General features: G+C 41.7%; 1 protein-coding gene across 1 annotated transcript in view; it reads right to left on the minus strand.

Moving 5' to 3' along the window:
- Positions 1-22,449, minus strand: part of LOC124771266 (heat shock 70 kDa protein 14-like) — a 270,928-nt gene that overhangs the window by 61,137 nt on the left and 187,342 nt on the right. The gene's annotated exons all lie outside the window — the stretch shown is intronic.

The raw sequence follows: 22,449 nt of genomic DNA on the forward strand, positions 1-22,449 counted from the left end.
ACATAACTTTCTGCTGTTGCATGTTTCCAGTGAAAATAGTGGGGCAATAGCTTTAGTACTTGCAATATAATAAGAGGTAAGAAATGAAAAACACATACATGGTCATATACATTTACTTATTCAGTAATCGTACACAGGATGCACTACATCAACTGGTTCTTTCTTTATCTTAACGCCATTACAGGGTATAAAAAATAAAGCCTCCTTGTAAGCATAGAATTCAGCACGGTTTTCTCTCAAACTTATTGCCGGTACATTAGCTTTCGCCAGCACCATACTGACCCACTGTTCGGAGTCATCTACATGCACACTGTTCATACTTAGATACTCTGCAATATCTCTGTACACAGCTTTAACACAAGGCAGCCATCTGTTCAGTCTTTCCAACACACTGGATAGTACCATCTGTAGATCAAAAAAGTTTTGATTGGTGGAATACTGTAGATAAATGGATGCATGTTGATGGAACATCTTTTAGAGCATATAACAGAAATACAACACCAAAAATCAGCTGTAATGACTGAAACTTCCTGGCAGATTAAAACTGTGTGCCGAACCGAGACTTGAACTCAGGACCTGCAAGGTTTGCAGGAGAGCTTCTGTAAAGTTTGGAAAGTAGAAGACGAGGTACTGGCAAAAGTAAAGCTGTGAGGATGGGGCGTGAGTCGTGCTTGGGTGGCTCAGTCGGTAGAGCACTTGCCTGCGAAAGGCAAAGGTCCCGAGTTCGAGTCTCAGTACAGCACACCGTTTTAATCTGCCAGGAAGTTTCATAATGGCGCACACTCCGTTGCAGAGTGAAAGTCTCATTCTGGGAGCTGTAATTACTGGTTATGGGATCGTCAGCCCCAGAAGTCTGATTTTCACAGAAACAGGAATCATATACCACAAATTCAAACAAAAAGCAAATCCTATCTCTGTCAACCTTCAACTTATGGGTTCAAACCAGTCACAACCAGAAGCAAGTTGACATGCGACAAAGTTAACCATAAGTGAAGACCTCAATGTAGAGCCAAATGCTAGTGAAGCCAGGCAGATAATGTAAATAGTGCAAAGGACAAAGGGATACTGTGAGTGGAGGTGGAATTGTGAATAGTTGTAAATAAACCAGTACCTGTGTTTCTGCAAAATCTGAGGACAAATTTTCTCTGTAGGTGGGAGAAAATGTAATGGGTACAACTATAAACGAGACTTTGAAGTGGAGAATGAAAATATGGGACACCTCCAAGATCAGTCAGTGATTGCCAGTGGACAGCGTGGTTGGCAGCTTTGCAACGCCTCCATGATGATAGGTCATGTGTGCTGACAGTGCACCAGCCTGCAGGGAGTATTGCAGCCTGACAGCAACAACTGGGCCATTGCCTGTTCTAGACTATTATTTATAACACACTAATTCCACTACTAGTGTGAAATCAGCATGGGGCTGTGGTATTTAAGGGTGCACGAACCAGCTTGTCATCACTGAACAGCTAGGCAGTTATGTGATGCCACCACTCCACTGCTCCATGCTGTGCTGATGACGCAGACACCTTTGCCTCCACTGCCACACGAACCACTGCATCCCACCTAAGTGCCGGGCACCAAGGGCAGGCTCACACTTTGCTGTTATCCTGAATTACAATGTGAGGGTCCAGGCTGCTATGTCCTTACCAGGGTGCCCACCCCCACGTGTACGTGCACACACACACACACACATATATATATATATATATATATATATATATATATATATATATATATATATATATATATATATATATATATATATATATGATGTAACAACAAATCATCCAACAGGCACATCCACATGCAGTCCAGATTTCTGTCATCAGGGAATGACTATCCATAGACAGACCTCCTTATGCATGAAGAATGGTAATGATGGTGGAATAAAATTATACATGTATTGAAAAATAGACATTAGTGATAACCTATGTAATTTAAAACTACATGGAGTGGAATCCAAAATTTTTGGGACTGGTGCTACCATCTGGAAAGTAAGAGTAGTAGATCTTTGCACTGCTAAGTGGCAACAGCTGGATATCTGATGAGTCTGTGCGGAGTGGCATTAAGCTGGGAGGATGTGTTGTGTGCCCACAGTGATTTCCGTATCAAATTCTGTGTGAATCTCAGGAAAAGTGCTACGGAGACCCTTGCAATGATTCAACAAGTGTTTGGGGGAAGAGCCCCGGCTCTCCAAGACACAAAAAAGTGAGACAGGTGAGGAGCGTGATCATTGTTTACTTTGATACCGAGGGAATTGTGCACAAAGTATTCGTCACATCCAACAAATCAGTGAATTCCGTGTACTACTGGTACATTTTGCGATGGCTCCGTGGAAACGTACGGTGACGATGGCCCAAAATCTGATGTCGAGGGAACAGGCTGCTGCATCACGACAACGCACCCTGTCACACGTCCTTGCTCACCAGGAACTTTTTTGGCAAAAAACAACACGGTGGTTTTATGGCACCCACCGTACTCGCCAGATTTTGCACCTTGCAATTCGCGCTATTGCCAAAACTGAAACTCAAGTTGAAAGACCGTCGGTTCGACACTCTAGAGAGGATTTGAGAAGCATCGCTGGCAGTGATAAACACTCTCAAAGAACAGGACTTCCAGGAAACATTTGACCAGTGGCAGAAGCACTGGGACTGGTGTGTACGTGTGGACGGGAACTACTTCGAGGCTTATGGTGACCATTAATCCAAAGGTAAGGTTTTCAACAGATGGCAGCACTAATCCCAGATATTTTGGGTAGCACCTCGTACTTTTACAACACACAGCTGTTTCTTTTCATCAACCATAATCCATAATCCATTAACAGTTGCCTTCAGCTCCAAAACTTGATTACAAGAAATGCCTTCACAATGTTTACAGCAATGGTTCTTTTTTTTTATTTTTAGTAGACACAACAATCAAATGCAAATACTCCTGTACTGATACCCGTGTTCGTTACACATCTATGTAGCACAAGTCACAGGGCTTTGTGTACCACTGTCACTTCCCCCTTTTCCTGTCTCCAGTTAGGAATGGTTCACAGGAACAATGACTGCCAGTAAGCCTCCACATGGCCCGAATCCATCTAATTTTTTCTTCACAGTATTTTCACGAGATATATGTATGAGGAAGCAATCTATTTCTCGACTCTTCTAGGAATGTACACTCTCGGAACTTCAACAGTACACCACACCTCTCCAGCAGCATCTGCCACTGGAGCCAGTTGACCATCTCCAGGATGCTTTCATGCTCAGTAAATGAACCTGTAACAAAGCGTGCTGTCCTCCAATGGATCTTCTGTATTTCCTTTATCAATCCTATCTGGTACAGATCCCACACTGACGAGTAATATTCAAGTATTCTTCGAACAAAGGATTTGAAATACTACTTCATTTGTTGACGGACAAAATTTCCCAAGATTCTTCCAATGAATCGGTCTCACATCTGCATTTCCTGTGATTACTTTTATGTGGTTGTTTCACTTTAAATTGCTCCATTCACATACTCCTAAATATTTTATGAAATGATTGCTTCCAATGATTGTTCTGCATTTGCGTACTCATGCATTAACCATTTAACTGCTCTGGATGTGTTAATGCACGTGCCTTTGTACCTGTGCGTGTGTGCTAGGAATGTCTTTATGTGTGCCACCACTCGTCCTATCTGGTACTCTGAATGTGTCTACGCGTACTATTTAAATCAAAGCTGCAAAATTGAAGAAAATGTGGCTTCTTATTGGAAAATGAACAGTTAAAATTTTCTCACTCTTCAGAAGATCGCCAGCACAATATTGTGCGTACCAGCATCTACCTCTGACTCTGAAAGAAATTTTACTGCTGCTGGTTTCATTTTCAACACCACAGTCGCTTTTACACCCGCACAGTGCTTATGCTCTTCTTTTTATTCATAATAATTCTGTCAGAGACAAATGAGTGATATATATGCTGGAACTCTTTTCAGACATTAATCTTCAGTTTCTGCTGTATGTAGTGGTGAAAGGTTTTTGTTTACTGCACATTTTGCTGCATATTTCTGAGTTACATATGCAGTTTTTCATATTACCTTTGTTATTTGGTATGAAATAAAACTTAGCTTGTTTCCAAAATATTGTTGAGCAACAGGGCCAATGTTGGGAGCTTTACATCAGCCTTAGCTTATCATGTTTTGGTTGATTGGTTGGTTTGTTTGTTTGTTTGGGATATAAAAACACCCAACCCCTCACCTAAAAAGAAAACGAATGGAACGAACAAAAAACAGGGGAAACATACACCACAAGGAAAAGAAGAAGAAAGTCTTAAAACCTTAGAGCATATAGTCTGGGCTGGCTGATCACAATAATGAAAGAGGAGGCGCCAGCCACTCTGCAACACATTAAAATGTCCATCCCAAAAAGACAAGGCAAGATAAACATATATAGGGAAAACATGACCACCAAGACAAACAAATGCAAAGAAAGTGCGACAGAGTTAAAATGGAGGGAGGGTGGCGACCTTAGAGAGAAGGCTAAATGCCCACCCTTAGATGGTACGATAAAAACCCCCCCTCACGAATGAAACACAAAACTAAATCTGCTGCTGAGACATTGTCACCCAACACCGAAGGTAGGGCACTGGGAAGGTTACAAATCTGCCACAGAGTGGATAAAAGTGGGCAATCAAGTAAAATGTGGACGACAGTCATATGTGAGCCACTGTGACACCAAAGTGAGGTCCACGCGAGGGAGGAGGTAGCCATGTGTTACTCACGTATGGCCAATGCGGAGTCAGCAGAGAACCACAGAGTCCCTGCAAGAGGCCGGCATGGAGGTCTTCCACACATTCGTAGTCTCCTTAATCGCACGCAGTTTGTTGTGCGTACCTAGACAATGCCATTCCCCCTCCCATAGGTGAAACACCTTGCGGTGTAATAATGATCACAGGTCAGTTACAGGGATGCCGATTTCCAGAAGCCGTTTCCATGTAGCATGTTGGCAAGTTCATTTCCTGGGATTCCGACGTGGCCTGGGGTCCACAACACCACAGGACGACTGGACCATTCCAGATCAAAGATGGATTCCTGGATGGTCACTACCAAAAGATCGCGAGCGTCAATAGCTTGTAGGCTTTTCAAAGAGTCAGTACAGAGAAGAAACAACTCATCAGGGCACAAGCAGATGCACTCAAGAGCAAGAAAAATGGCCACCAGCTCCGCAGTGAAACCACTGCAGCCATCTTGCAAGGAGTGCTGTTCAGTATGTCCTCCATGGACAAATGCGAAGCCAACGTGACCATCAGGCATTGAGCTGTCAGTATAAACCACTTCATGGTCCCGGTACATGTCAAGAATTGAGAGGAAGTGACAGCAGAGAGCTCTGGGGTTAACTGAGTCCTTAGGACCATGTGAAAGAGCCAGGCATAGCTTTGGCCTAGGTGTACATGGAGGTGTACGTGAATTGACCCTGAGAACAGGTGGTAAAGGCAAGGACTCCACTTCAGACAGAAGAGATTGGACGCAAACCAATATCTTAAGCCCAGATCTGGGCCTCCGATGCAGGAGATGAACTGCCGTGGATGGGAAAATGAGATGGTAATTCGGATGCTCAGGAGAACTATGAATGTGCGGAACATAGCTGGCGAGCAGTTGTGCACCCCTAACCTTTAATGGAGGGACTTGGGCCTCCACCAGGACGCTGGTCACCGGACTAGTCCTAAATGGTCCTGTTGCCAGTCGATTGCCACAGTGGTGTACTGGGTCGAGTAAACGCAACACTGAGGGCACCGCCGAACCACAAACCAGACTCCCATAGCCAAGGTGGGATTGAACAAGGGCTCTGTAGAACTGCAGCAGCATAGAGTAATACGCACCCCAGTTGGTGTTGTTCAGGCAGCATAGGGCATTGAGGTGCTACCAGCACTTCCACTTGAGCTGACGAAGGTGAGGAAGCCATGTCAATCGGGCATCGAAAACCAGTCGTAAGAATCAATATGTCCCACTACAGTAAGTGGATCATCATTAAGATAAAGTTTTTGTTCTGGATGAACAGTAAGATGCCGACAGAAGTGCATGACACATGACTTCACAGCTGAAAACTGGAAGCCGTGGGCTGGGGCCCATGATTGCGCCTTGTGGATGGCTCCCTGTAGACGCCGCTTACCAACAACAGTACTGGAGGAGCAGTACGAAATACAGAAGTCGTCTGCATACAGAGAAGGTGAGACTGATGGCTCGACAGCTGCTGCTAGACCGTTAATGGCCACTAAAAATAGAGACACACTCAATACAGAACCCTGCGAGACCCCATTCTCCTGGATATGGGGAGAACTGTGAGAGGCGCCAACTTTGACACAGAAAGTACGGAGCGATAGGAAATTTTGGATAAAAATCAGGCGGAGGCACCTGGAGATACCATTCATATAATGTGGCAAGAATATGGTGTTGCCAGGTTGTGTCTTAAGCTTTTCGTAAATAAAAAGAGACAGCTACCAGCTGTTGGCACTGGAAAAGGCTGTTCAGATGACAGACTAGAGGGAAACTAGATTATTAATGGTAAAGCGATACTGGCGGAAACCGCCCTGGCATGGAGCCAGGAGGCCCCTTGACTCCAGGACCCTACACAACCACCGACTTATCATACATTCTAGCAGCTTACAAAGAACGTTGGTGAGACTGATGGGCCAATAGCTATCCACACCAAGTAGGTTTTTACCAGGTTTGAGCACAGGAATGATGGTTATCTCCCGCCACTGCAATGGAAAGACACCATCGCACCAGGTCCGGTTGAAGATTACGAGGTGATTCCACTTGTAGTCCAATGAGAGATGTTTGATCATCTGACTGTGGATCTGATCTGGCCCAGGAGCTGTGTCGGGGCAATGTGCGAGTACGTTGAGGAGCTCCCACTCTGTAAATGGAGCATTATAGGGTTCACTGTGACGTTCAGTGAACGAGATGGCTTTCTTTTTCATCCGCCGTTTGAGGGTGTAAAATGCTGGGGGATAATTCTCTGATGAAGAGGCTGGAGCATAGTGCTCAACAAAGCACTCGGCAACAGCGGTTGCATCAGCAGATAAGACGCCATTGATGTTAATGCCACTAACACCTGTCGGGGTCTAGTACCCTGATCTTCGTACAGACTTGGGAAGGTGACATATGGCACCCAATGGTCGAGACATACCTCTCCCGACATGCCCGTTTCCATCTTTTTATGAACTGGCAAATGCAGGCACGGAGCCGTTTAAAAGTTATTAGGTGCTCTAGGTACTGACTTTCACTGGGGAGGGGGGGGGGGGGGGGCACCCTAAGGAACAAGGGATCGTGTTTTCTGCCGCAGACACAATTGTTCTAGTGACCTGCTCAACTATCACATCGATGGTATCATGTGGAGGAGATTCAACAGTGACAGCAGAGGTGAAAGCTTCCCAGTCTTCCTTGTTTAAAGCCCATCTTGGTAGATGTCCGGGGCAATGACACTGGGGGAGTGACGGGAAGATGTGAAAGTGGTCACTACCACACGTTATCGTGGGCTCTCCGGTGGACAGATGGGGGAGGTCCTGCGCTGCAGAGGGGTAAATCAATGGCCGAGTTAAGGGCACACTGAAATGTGTAGGGACCCCAGTATATAAGAGGCAGATGTCAAGTTGAGATAGGAAAGTTCTGACATCTCTACGTCGGTCAGCAAGCACAGTGCCACCCCACAAGGGATTATGGGCATTCAAATCTCCAAAAAGTAGGAAAGTTTTAGGGAGTTGATGAATCAGTGCAGCCAACACATTCAGGGGTACTGCACCATCTGGAGGAAGATATACGTTGCAGACAGTTATTTCCCACATCATCCTTATCCTGACAGCCACAGCTTCAAGAGGGGTTTGAAGGGACACAGGTTCACTGCATACCGAGTTTAGGACATAGACATAAACTCCACCTGACACACTATTAAAGTCGCTACAGTTATTGTAATATCCCCTATAGCTGCAAAGGGCAGGGGTCTACATTGCCAGGAGCTGGGTTTCCTTGAGGGCAATGCAGAAAGCAGGTGTGAAGCTTAACAGTTGCCGTAGCTCAGCCAGGTGGTGAAGAAAACCGTAGCAATTCCACTGGAGGATGACATTATCGTGAGGCTCGGAAGGCATGAAGCATGCAATGAGGCAGGTTGCGCCTCAGGGTCACCTGCTGCCACCGATTAAGTATTTGTATCCATTCCTATTGTGGATGAGCCATCAGTGAGATCCAGGTCCACAGGGGATAGTGAGATCTCCACCTCATCTGCAGGTGCAGAATTGGTAGGAAGTTGTGGTGTTGGGGCCACCAGAGGGTCCTTTTTCTTAGCAGACTTCTTTGTTTGCTTAGCCTCTCACTTCTCGTTAGGGGCTTGCTGGCAGGACTTCTCTGAAGTAGCTTCAGGCATGGAGGAAGACCGAGAAGCTCTTCGTCCAGCAGCTTTTGGCTCCTTTAGTCACTGGCGAGTGTCCACTGTGGCATTAGTGGACAACTTGGGAGAGAGGATACCAAGGGACCCCTTCTACATGACAGGAGCCGGAGAAGGCTGTTGCTCCTCCAGCTGAGTGGAGGGGACCGATGTCCCCTGCATTTGGAAGGGCCTTGCTCCCAAAGAAGGTACTTTGGGAGCAACGGAAGGAGATTTTTCCCCCTACCATCAAGGGGGGCAGATGTAGCCTGGAGGCCCAGAGGGCCAACTGTTCATGGCACAGAGTGTGGCACGACTGTTATTTGTGATGGTGATGTTTACGTAGCTGCAGCGTACGTGGATGTCAACCAAACGGGGTGTAATCGTTCAAATTTATGTTCAGCCTCTTGGTAAGTCAACCAGTCCAAAGTATTGTACTTCACGACTTTCTGCTCCTTTCGGAGTACTGTGCAGTCTGGTGGGCAGGGGGAGTGCTGCTCTTCGCAGTTGATACAAGTGGGAGGAGGTGCACAGGGAATATTTGGATGCAGTGGACGTCCACAGTCTCATCATGTGGCGTTGGAAGTGCCGCGGGAAGACGTGCCCAGATTTCCAGCACTTAAAGCACCGCATTGGGGGAGGGACGTATGGTTAAACGTCACAGCGGTAAACCATCACCTTGACCTTTTCTGGCAATCAATCACCCTCGAGGGCCAAGATGAAGGAATCTGTAGCAATCCTGTTGTCTTTGGGTCCCCTGTAAATGCGCCAGATGAAATGAACACCCTGACGTTCTAAATTGGCACGGAGCTTGTTGTCAGACTGCAAGAGGTAATCACGATGGAAAATAATCCCCTGGACCATGTTGAGGCTTTTATGGGGAGTGACAGAAACAGGAATATCACCCAGCCGGTCACAAATCCGAATCAAGACTGCACCACTTCTGATCCTGGACAGTGCTGTCACTTCCCCAAACTTATCCTCAAGATGTTCAACAAAAAATTGAGGCTTCAGTGGTAGGAAGGAGTCCCCGACCATTCTGCTACAGACTAAATACTGAGGTGAATATGGCTCTCTTCTTACTGTAGCCCTACGTTCCTCCCACGGCATAGCGAGGGACGGGAACAATTTAGGGTCATATCTGTCAGCATTGTACTCAATCTTGTCCTTCTTGGAGACTGCCAGCACAATACAGTCACCAGGAAGAGATGACTTAGTACGGTTCATTGCGGGTCATCCACCCTGATGCCATCCACTCCGACCAAGGGCTTTCCCCACGGGCGCCATCCAGCCACAGCAAAGGCCACCTAGCATGATGGCCATTGCTGGGAGTCCTTATGCCCCAGGAAGACAGGCATCTACTCCTTGGCATACGTGGGGCGTTTCCAGCTCAGGCATCAGTAGTGCAATCCCTGTGTTGTCAGGGGGCACCACCAAATGGATACATGACGACCCCACCACAACGGACTGGTTATCGTGCTGGATATTGGGTACAGAGAAATCCAATCCTGTCATGGGGGTGAAAGAGGACAGGAAACAATGGAAGAAGATGACATATCCCAGAAAGTGTCCTCACCCAAATAGTTGAATGGCAGGTGAAGATGCAGAGCCATGACAAGAGGTTCAGGAGATTGAATCTAAGGGCACTCATGCACCACTTAAGGTGTCCTTCCCCACATGGCCCACACTTCTGTAGAATTTGGAAAGTGGCAGGTCAACCCGTAACATGGGACCTGGACTTATAGGGCTGAACAATGAGACACTCCTTTTAGTCGTATCTTACGATGGGCAGGGATACCTCGGGCCTATTCTAACCCATGGACCTGCAGGGGGAGATGTGTTTTGAAGTTAGTATTTTGAACAATATATGTCTTTAATCACAAGTGTCTTGATTGTAATTTTTGTAAGGGTGTCTCACCCGAGAGTCAGCAGGCACATTTTCTCTATTGTTTCCGCATATATTTTGGTACCCGTCACGTCTTTCAAGCAATGTCCAGCTTCGATGGAAAGCGTCGCTTTGTTTCCCATTACAAACAAAATGAATTTTACATGCCCATTTGACAGACTGATGACAAATTAGTATAGTGGGATATTCGTTTTACCAATATGTGTTAACAAGGACAGCAAAACAAGATAGCCAGTACTCCAGCAGTGACAGCACCGTCCTGATTCCCACTTACTGCTAACACCATGCAGCAGAAATAATACATATCTATACAGTGAATATTGCATTAGGCTAATTTGGGACCACTCTGTTGAATGGACATGTACAATTCTGATTTAGAAATAATTTTCTTTGTAACAGAAAAGAAGCCGACACTTTCTGACAGGACCTCGTTGCACGAGAGACTTAATGAGAAGTATTTGTTCAGGTCGACCCCATCTACACATTGCAAGAACGAAACTGCAAATACCTGCTGAAAATAAAAGAAAAAATGTGCCTGATGACCCACTGCAATGAGTAATAATCAGAACAAAAAATCAATAATGTTGTTTCAAAAGTAACACATGAAGCCATCATGAAACACTCACTGTAGTCATTTAAAATATATCTCATAAATATGAGCATAGTGCCTGAGAACAAAAAAGTAAGGGTAGCTGATGGCAGGAAACACGTGCTGCTCCCACACGTCACTCAGCGCTCGTGCCCCTTCGTAGCACTGAATGGCCGTGTCGTATGTGGTGGACTGGGTCGCAAAAGCACGCCACTGTGCACCACTCTGGATCTGGAGAACATTTCTTTGATCCCTACAGTTCCGATTTTTTTCTGAAGATAAGATCGGGATGTTCACCTGCTTTTTGGTAAATTCTAGAATGCAGCAGCCTAGGATTCTGGAGTGACTCTCAGAAAAGGACCATGGCAAAGCTTTGAATCCATGATGGTGCAATCTGTCTTGTCACATGTGATAATATACACAGTTGTTAAGCTATATAGGACCAATTTAAACAGTCACTTGTGCAACAGAACAAGAAGAAAAGCACGGGAGCTACTCCAAAATATGCATATTTTGGACAGAGATGCCACTGAGCATCAATAGGAAAATTAATGTTAACACACAGAACCATAGAGAGAACAATTCACGCAATGAGGCAGAACTGTTTGAAGCTGAACAAAGGGCATAACACACATTTTTGAATGGTCTACACAGTAAAGCTGGTCGCACGGTTAGACTGGAGCACTGCAAGACATTTGAAGAAACAATACAAATGGCAGCTCAATTCATAGAAGAGCTATGGAGGCCTCAACTTAATGAGAAACTGGATCATCCTGTTTTCAAACCATAACCAGAAACAAACTATTGTTGGAGCAGCCAACAAAGTACAACTTCATGTAAGACAAAATTCAATGTTTTGCCTGTAGAGTGGAGGACACATTTCACAAAACTACAAGAAGGGGAACACAGAAGACATGGCCACGAATGGGGGGGGGACTTTGGTAGGAGTATGTTAAATGATAGAGGGAAAGGAAGGACCAACATTACTTCAGCCTACCAAAAAGCAAAAGTTACTGTGAGCTCAACTAATGACCGCACAAAGGTCTGCTGATTAATGCAATTTATCATGGTGAAAACACAGGGGATCAGATTTCTGTGATATGTTCTGTGTAATCAAGGAAGAAAGTTGGTGGCAGCAAAGTTGTACAGCTAAAGGGTTAAATGGCACCTGGGTGCACAACTGAAGGGAAGTTGTGATTTGACTTCCTGACAGACCAAGACGAATATGCTTCAGAAAAGTGATAAACAGAGAAAAACATGGGAAAAGTACATGTTGATGTTAGATTTCCCAGTAGCTAACCATGCTCAGATCAATGTAGCACAATGAGAAATCCAATTTGGTCTTCCCAATTATGGCTGCAACGGAAATTCTAAAAATCATACTCAAACGAATGCTAGTGTCTGTGAGGTAATACCAAAACTGTGAAACAACACAGTTATGCTATACTGAATTTACACACGTTTGACTGAATGTGAGCGCATTTGTTTCTCACCTTCTGAACAGAGCGGAATGACAATGGAAAAAGGAACTATGTGAGCTTCTCTATGCAATAAATTACAATTGACATTTTCTAGTGAGGAAAAAAAAATGATGATGGCATCCTCTTGGGTAAAATATTCCGGAGGTAAAATAGTCCCCCATTCGGATCTCTAGGTGGGGACTACTCAAGTGGACGTCGTCATCAGGAGAAAGAAAACTGGCGTTCTACGGATCGGAGTGTGGAATGTCAGATCCCTTAATCGAGCAGGTAGGTTAGAAAATTTAAAAAGGGAAATGGATAGGTTAAAGTTAGATATAGTGGGAATTAGTGAAGTTCGGTGGCAGGATGAACAAGACTTTTGGTCAGGTGAATACAGGGTTATAAATACAAAATCAAATAGGGGTAATGCAGGAGTAGGTTTAATAATGAATAAAAAAAAAATAGGAATGCGGCTAAGCTACTACAAACAGCATAGTGAACACATTATTGTGGCCAAGATAGACACGAAGCCCACGCCTACTACAGTAGTACAAGTTTATATGCCAACTAGCTTTGCAGATGAAGAAATTGATGAAATGTATGATGAGATAAAATAAATTATTCAGGTAGTGAACGGAAACGAAAATTTAATAGTCATGGGTGACTGGAATTTGACAGTAGGAAAAGGAAGAGAAGGAAACGTAGTAGGTGAATATGGATTGGGGGTAAGAAACGCAAGAGGAAGTCACCTGGTAAAATTTTGCACAGAGCGTAATTTAATCGTAGCTAACACTTGGTTCAAGAATAATGAAAGAAGGTTGTATACATGGAAGAACCCTGGAGATACTAGAAAGTTTCAGATAGATTATATAATGGTAAGACAGAGATTTAGGAACCAGATTTTAAATTGTAAGACATTTCCAGGGGCAGATGTGGACTCTGACCACAATCTATTGGTTATGAATCGTAGATTAAAACTGAAGAAACTGCAAAAAGGTGGGAATTTAAGGAGATGGGACCTGGATAAACTGAAAGAACCAGAGGTTGTACAGAGTTTCAGGGAGAGCAGAAGGGAACAATTGACAGGAATGGGGGAAAGAAATACAGTAGAACAAGAATGGGTAGCTTTGAGGGATGAAGTAGTGAAGGCAGCAAAGAATCAAGTAGGTAAAAAGACGAGGGCTAGTAGAAATCCTTGGATAACAGAAGAAATATTGAATTTAATTGATGAAAGGCGAAAATACAAAACTGCAGTATGTGAAGCAGGCAAAAAGGAATACAAACGTCTCAAAAATGAGATCGACAGGAAGCATAAAATGGCTAAGCAGGGATGGCTAGAGGACAAATGTAAGGATGTAGAGGCTTATCTCACGAGGGGTAAGATAGATACTGCCTACAGGAAAATTAAAGAGACCTTCGGAGAAAAGAGAACCACTTGCATGAATATCAAGAGCTCAGATGGAAACCCAGTTCTAAGCAAAGAAGGGAAAGCAGAAACGTGGAAGGAGTATATAGAGGGTCTATACAGGGGCGATGTTCTTGAGGACAATATTATGGAAATGGAAGAGGAGGTAGATGAAGATGAAATGGGAAATGTGATACTGCGTGAAGAGTTTGACAGAGCACTGAAAGACCTAAGTAGAAACAAGGCCCCAGGAGTAGATAACATTCCATTAGAACTACTGACAGCCTTGGGAGAGCCAGTCCTGACAAAACTCTACCATCTGGTGAGCAAGATGTATGAGACAGGCGAAACTTCCTCAGACTTCAAGAAGAATATAATAATTCCAATCCCAAAGAAAGCAGGTGTTGACAGATGTGAAAATTGCCGAACTATCAGTTTAATAAGTCACAGCTGCAAAATACTAACGCAAATTCTTTACAGACGAATGGAAGAACTGGTAGAAGCCAACCTCGGGGAAGATCACTTTTGGATTCCGCAGAAATGTTGGAACACATGAGGCAATACTGACCCTACGACTTATCTTAGAAGAAAGATTAAGGAAAGGCAAATCTATGTCTCTAGCATTTGTAGACTTAGAGAAAGCTTTTGACAATGTTGACTGGAATACTCTCTTTCAAATTCTGAAGGTGCCAGGGGTAAAATACAGGGAGCGAAAGGCTATTTACGATTTGTACAGAAAGCAGATGGCAGTTGTAAGAGTCAAGGGGCATGAAAGAGAAGCAGCGGTTGGGAAGGTAGTGAGACAGGGTTGTAGCCTCTCCCCGATGCTATTCAATCAGTATATTGAGCAAGCAGTAAAGGAAACAAAAGAAAAATTTGGAGTAGGTATTAAAATCCATGGAGAAGAGATAAAAACTTTGAGGTTCGCCAAAGACATTGTAATTCTGTCAGAGACAGCAAAGGACTTGGAAGAGCAGTTGAACGGAATGGACAGTGTCTTGAAAGGAGGATATAAGATTAACATCAACAAAAGCAAAATGAGGATAATGGAATGTGGTCAAATTAAGTCGGGTGATGCTGAGGAAATTAGATTAGGAAATGAGACACTTAAAGTAGTAAAGGAGTTTTGCTATTTGGGGAGCAAAATAACTGATGATTGTCGAAGTGGAGAGGATGTAAAATGTAGACTGGCAATGGCAAGGAAAGCGTTTCTGAAGAAGAGAAATTTGTTAACATCGAGTATAGATTTAAGTGTCAGGAAGACGTTTCTGATAGTATTTGTATGAAGTGTAGCCATGTGTGGAAGTGAAACATGGATGATAAATAGTTTGGACAAGAAGAGAATAGAAGCTTTCAAAATGTGGTGCTACAGAAGAATGCTGAAGATTAGATGGGTAGATCACATAACTAATGAAGAGGTGTTGAATAGGATTGGGGAGAAGAGAAGTTTGTGGCACAACTTGACTAGAAGAAGGGATCGGTTGGTAGGACATGTTCTAAGGCATCAAGGGATCACCAATTTTGTACTGGAGAGCAGCGTGGAGGGTAAAAATCGTAGAGGGAGACCAAGAGATGAATACACTAAGCAGATTCAAAAGGATGTAGGCTGCAGTAGGTGCTAGGAGATGAAGCTTGCACAGGCTAGAGTAGCATGGAGATCTGCATCAAATCAGTCTCAGGACTGAAGACCACCACCACCACCACCACCACCACCACCACCACCACCACCACCACAACAACAACAACAACAACAACAACAGTGAGAAAAGAATTCACTGCCATCACGTATCATGCAGAACTGAATTGGCTACTAAAACTGAAGGATCCCAGAAGTAGATTACCTAGGTGGGCATCACATTTAGGTGAGTACCAATTCACAGTAGTTCATCGACATTGAAAACTACACAGTAATGTGAACTAATTAAGTAAGAGCGTCAGAGTGTGTTCCCCAAAAGGCAGAGAACAACAATTGATGAACATGTGATAGGTCAATATGTACTTTCAATCCTGGAAACAAGATCCTAAATTTGAAGTAGTTGGCGTAACACCTTACAAGAGCAGTGATAAATGTAACCTTATTGTTGTACCTGAAAGCCTATGAGAACAAGTGTTAACAGAAAGTCATCGCAGTCCATTCCCAAGACAGACGCGAAAGAGCAAGTAACCTATGAGTAGTGCAACTCTACTGGCAGTCAAACTGGAAAGCAGATGCTTACAGTTATGTTCCATGTTATGATTATGGAATAAGCAGAAAGATATGGGCAAAACAAAATGATCTCTACAAGAACTCCCAGAAACTTTTTGAATGTGTGGATTTGGATATTACTTGTTCCTTAGCAAAATCAAAAAAATGAGAATCATTATATTTTGACCATTCTAGATCACTTTTCAAGATAATTGTACCAATTCTGGACCAAAGTGGTGTGTATTATTAGTTACACTGGATCTTCCAATAGAGCTCACTGTCTTCTACAAGTAGCAACCAAGTTTCCAATTTTACTTCCAACTCGTTACAGCAAGTACGCAGATTGCTGATAATTAATGAGCTAATGGTGACGCAAATTCCCTGAGGGGAATGTACAGCTCGAAACAGTTCATCGAACCACCGCGAAAATTGGAAGTTATTATGTTGTCAGTGGGCATCATTTGTGGGACACACAATACATCCTGTGTTTACAACATGAAGGTTCATACTGCCACTCAGCTCTTGTGAAACTATCTACAGTGTGTGAATGACCTCGCAGTTTGACTTTGCAACATCAGCAAGAGGCAGCAGCAACGAACATGTCAGAGACATAGCAAACAAATGACTAGAAGTGTGGAAGCATGTATAGGCTTGTAATTATCAGTCATTCTTCCATCACTCTGCTCAATGTGATCACACATACATGTAATAGCGGTAAGGAGTAAAGACTTTTACAACAAACTGAATTACGTATATTGGCATTAATGTTCCCACACCCCATAACTACTCATCCTGATGCATCCTGAAATAAACCCATGATATGTGTAACACTTACTAGTGTTCAAGAAACATGATCAATGGTACATTACATTTCTACCAAAACCCTATGAATCAACGAACACACACCTATGTTTTCTTGATACATAATTTGCAATTTAAAGTATTATTTCTAAAGACCAGATTATATGCATAATAAAAACCTTAAAATATGCATGAAACGTGCTTAAAAATGTATGAAAATTGATGAAATATGCAAGAACAAATAATAAAAAAAACATGGTTACTGTGTGCATTATATCTCAAAGTCGAACCTGTGCCTATCAATTATGAGGAAGAGCACTGGCCACACGAAAAATCTGTACATTTAGAAAGCTGACATCATTTTCCGAATACTTTCTGGTAGAGGTTACGAAGGAGACCTTTCTGGAATTATTTTATAAAAATTTGCAAAATGGGGATGCATACCATGTTTCAAGAACTGTTCCTTCTTTGCTATTGTTGTCGGTAACCAGCAGATGTGGTACGAGTGAGTCGCAGCGAAAAAATCGATATGTACAGGACCAACTTCGAGATATATCGCATGCAGAGGGGCATGCTCAAAAACTCCGAAATATTTTATTTAAAAAACAACATACAATCACAAATTTTTTTGAACAGCATTAACTTTTAGTTAATACTATTGGACCAAATCATTCACAATTTATTTTACATTTTTCTACTACTGTAAACATAAACAACCACGTACTGTTCCAAATGTTCGGTAGTAAGATTGTGTCTTTGATCACTCAGAGCATTTTTATAAGCAGAAAAGGACCTTTCTACATCAACTGAGATAACCGAGCAGTATTTGAATTTGGGTTGTTTTTTTTTTTTACATGTTCCATTGATCAATCACACGGTACAGTAGCCATTATCATGTGGAACGTGTCAAGTCCACAAGCAATGCACATATGAAATAAGATTTTTTAACACAATACTAAGTTAAAGAGTAATATTTCTATTATTTACCCCATTCCTTTAAATTGCACAAAATGGATATACTATACTTATGTATTTATTTACTCCTCTTCAAGAATTCATCTATGGTATAGGAGGAGTTGTCAAGGAGATACGATTTCAATTTATTTTTGAAGCTATTACTGCAGTCTGTCAGACATTTTATTTCATCTGGTAATTTGTCGAAAATTTTTATAGCAGCATATTTTACCCTTTCTGTGGCAAAGATAGGTTGAGTAAAGGATAGTGTAAGTCTTTCTTTTTTATGGTATTATAATCATGAATGTCACTGTAGTTTTTAAAGTGGTCCATGTTGTTGAGAACAAATTTCATTAGTAAGTAAATGTACTGCAAGGCTGTTGTAAGAATTCCCAATCTTTTAAAAAGATGCCTACATTATGTGCGACTATGAACCCCATAAGTTATTCTAACCACTTTCTTTTGAGCAGTGAATACTTTTTGTCTAAATGTTTAGTTACCCCAAAATATTATTCCGTATGACATCAGAAAGTGAAAGTATGCAAAGCATGTTAGCTTACTAATTTCTATATCCTCAAAATAGGCAATTATTCTGATTGCAAAAGTTGCTGAGCCTGGTCGCTTTAGAAGATCCAAAATATGAAATTTCCAATTAAGATTCTCATCTATATGTACACCCAAAAACTTAGTATGCTCTACCCTGTCTACTGACTTCTGTTGATGTGTTATATTTATTGAAGAAACTGTACTTTTTGCAGCAGAAAATTGGATTTACTGTGTTTTTTCAAAGTTTAGAGCAAGCCCATTCGCAGAAAACCAATTAATGACTTTTCCAAAGACGTTATTTGTATAATTTTCAATTGGAGTTTCTTTAACTGGATTAATAATTATGCCTGTATCATCAGCAAACAGTGTAAGTTCAGCTTCCTGTTTCAGATAGGAAGGGAGGTCGTTCACATATATCAAGAACAGAAGGGGATCCATGATTGAACCATGTGGAACACCTAATGTAATTTCATCCCAGTTAGATGAAGTGGCAAACTTATTTAATTCACTGGACCTATGTAAGGAAACTTTTTGCTTCCTGTTCCGTAGGTATGACTCGTATGCTATTCCATTTATACCGTATAGTTGTAATTTCTGTAACATAATGTCATGGTTCATACAATCAAATGCTTTGGAAAAGTCACAGAAAATTCCTATTGGTGACATTTTACTATTTAAAGACTATATTATGTGGACAATGAAATTGTATATTGCTGTCTCAGTGGAACAGCATTTTTGAAATCCAAACTGTGATTTACTAAGTATCCCATTACTGTTGAGATGGCTAACCACTCGAGTACATTACTTTCTCGAAGATTTTTGAAAATGCTCTAAGCAAGGATACTGACCGATAATTATTGTCATCTGTGGTGTCCCCCTTTTGTAGAGAGGCCTGACAATGGCATATTTTAACCTGTCTGGGAAAATACCTTGAGTTAGTGATGCATTACATGTGTGAATCAGAACATCAGCTGTAATTGCTCCAATTGTTTTGATATCTTATTAGAGATTCATCTACTCCAACAGAACATTTATTTTTCAAAGATTTAATAATTTTACTTATTTCACAAGAGGCTGTTAGGTGAAAGTTAATCTGACTACATTTTTTCAAAACAGACTCTTCCATGTACTGTCTGGCTTTTTCTTTTGAACTGCTCTCACCAATTTTTTCTCCTACACTTAAGAAATGGTTGTTAAATACATTAGCTACTTGTGTACTGTTGGTTAGGATGCTCTCATTCTCTTTAATAGTAATACTACCTACCCCAGCAGTTACTTTTCGTGTCTCCCTCCTAACAACATTCCATATCGATTTGATTTTTTTACGGAGTTGTTAATTTCTTCTCTAACATATATATTTCTTGATTCCCTTACAACTTTTCTTAGTATGTTACAATAATTTTTATAGTGTAAAACTACTGCTGGATCTTTGCTAGTTCTTGCTGTCTCACACAGTTTTCTTTCCCTTTATGAAGACACTTTAATACCTGTAGTAATCCAAGGTTTCTTTGAAAAGTGTGTGGTGTTACATTTAGTAATTTTCTTTGGGAATAAATGTTCAAAAAGGGATATAAATTAATCAAGAAATGTGTTGCATTTATCATTAGCATTTGGCTCATTATATACATCTCCCCAATTAACATTTCTTAAGCTTTCTCTAAAGTGCTCTATAGATACCGGGTTGAGCGAGCTCACACTTTTACTTAATGGTTTCTGGACTCTACACCCTGTTAGGTTCTGTAAGTTAATCAGTTGTGCATCATGGTCGAACAATCCATATATCACAGGGAAAGCGTGTGTTATACATCCTCTTTCTGTACAAATACATTATCTATTAGCGAGCTACTGTCCTGCGCTATACATGTACGGAAACTGATCACTGATTCTAAGTTATATGTTGTTAATAACACTTATAGTTCACTTTCCCTATCAGAATTACTTAGAAAGTTTACATTGAAATCACCACAGATTAATAACTACTACTTTTTGTCCGACAGACTTTTTCATGAATAGCTCCCAGTCTCCTAATGGAGACCTGTAGACTGTTGCTAATATCAATACTACATTATCTAGCTGAAGTTCACATGCACAAAACTCAAAGTGCAGATCAACACAAAATTTGCTTACTTCTACAGTTTTGCATTTAACCCTTGTTTTATGAAAATTGAAACTCCTTCATCCATCCTATATCTACAAGTGTAAGATGCTAAATTATACCCACTTATACTGACACTATACATGCCCACAGTTACAATATGTTGGCACTTATGGTTTCTGGTAAAAGTTCACCTGTTGCATTAATAAAACTATCAAATTGGCACAAGGGTTCAAAGCCTGGATTATTGTTTAAAATGTTTTCGAACTTTTCTTGGGAATACCTCCGGCAATGAGGAGTTCACTAGAATAATTTTATTCATTAACTGAATAGATTCATTCAATGCCAAACCTTGAGTTTCAAGCTTTTTAATACTTGCAGGTATATGGGAAAAATGAGTACTAATCACAGCAATGTCTTTTTTAATACAGGAATCATTAAAAGCTTCCTTGCACTGGCAAACTGCCAACGTCTCTGCACTATCGAAATTGTTTACTATCCCTCTAATGGCCTCAAAATGTTCATTTAAAAAAACACAGCTTCAACCCACATACCCCAACGAGTTACCACTGGTTCGGGAGGTCAAGGCACGTTTGGTGTTTTTTCCTTTGTACGTCTTGATGCAAGCAGGAGCCTTTAGAAACACTGTCTTTGAGGATGAAATCAGTTTATTGACATTCACAAATGTGGAACGTACTCCTTCAGCAAGGTGATGTACTCAATGAGCAAAGCACGTCCCATTAATCAAATTGGGATAAAACACTCTGAGGGCTTTTCCTGCTTTGATCATATAGGGAGCAGCATCTGAAATAAACACAAACACCCTTTCATCTGCAGAAGATTCTGGAAATATTTTTCTAATACCCTCATTCACAAATCTGGCAATCATAGGATGATCTACTTTTTCAAGTTCTTTGCAGGCCGCTAAATAGGTAGAAGAAGGCTCTTCTTTTAAAGCACCAACAATTAAGTTTGCAATGTAAAGGCCACAAGTGTGTGTAGTTTCATCAACTGAAATCCAGATAATGCTGTCCTCGAGTTCATAGTGTATTTCTTCCAGAACATTTACGTAAATTGTCGGTATGTAATTTTTATGCAGTGTTGATTCATCTGATATATATTATGATTTAAGCATTATTTGTGCAGGAAGCCTTTGAGGATAGGGTTTGTATGTTTGTGAAGAGGAATGTTGCTTGCAGTGAATGCTTCACACACATCCATGTTCAACCAACTTTTTGTTTTCCTTTGGACAAATCCCTGGTACTGCAACTTGCTGGTCCTTTCTTCTGCATTCCTGTGATACGACGACTTGTCTTGACATGCTGGTCTATTTGAAACTTTTTTTTTTTGTACGGAACGTTTCTCTCACAAACTTGACAATATAAAGCAATTTCGTCATATGTAAATGTTTCAGGATGGTCAGCTATCCATGAAATGACGTTTCTTTTTTCAGGCAACATGGCACACAACATGTTGTAAACACGTTCAACTGTGTGTAAATGGAAAGCTAAACTGAAACCACGGACATGCGACTGAAAGCTTGATTAGTTTAATTCAACTGTTACCGACGCGTACGGTATGACAGTGGAGGGGATTAACCTGGATTAGCCAGTGCAGGAACATTGACTGTCTGCCTGTTCCTGTTCCTCTTCTGTAATGATTTCACTATGCAGTGGCCTCTCGGTTAGTGATTGCATGCAGTTCTAGGTTGCGGTCAATCTGTAAGACATCAAAACTAGATCGAGCTAGAGACTGCCCATCTAAATTTTTAAAATATTGTAAACATAGGTGAAAATATGCATCGTGACTAGTTTTTAGTCAAAATATGCAGTAACCAATGAGAAGGAGCCAAATATGCCAATGCATAAGCAACATCCAAATGCATATAAACCAGTCTCTAATTACTACTGTTAACAGTAAGGAGAGAAAGGGGAGAGGATGGCTGAATGCTCAATAAGTATATGAAAACATTTTATTTTAATATCACAGGCAGTATCAACATATAATTTTTCAAATGAATTATTGTCCATCTGATGCTGGAGGACCTCGTCGAAAGGAAGATTTCTTCTGCGTTGCAGTATCAGTTATGCTTGCATGCAAACTTCCAACACTAAAAGGGAGAAAAGTG

This window comes from Schistocerca piceifrons, unplaced genomic scaffold (genome assembly GCF_021461385.2).
Source record: "Schistocerca piceifrons isolate TAMUIC-IGC-003096 unplaced genomic scaffold, iqSchPice1.1 HiC_scaffold_901, whole genome shotgun sequence".
NCBI lineage: Eukaryota > Metazoa > Arthropoda > Insecta > Orthoptera > Acrididae > Schistocerca > Schistocerca piceifrons.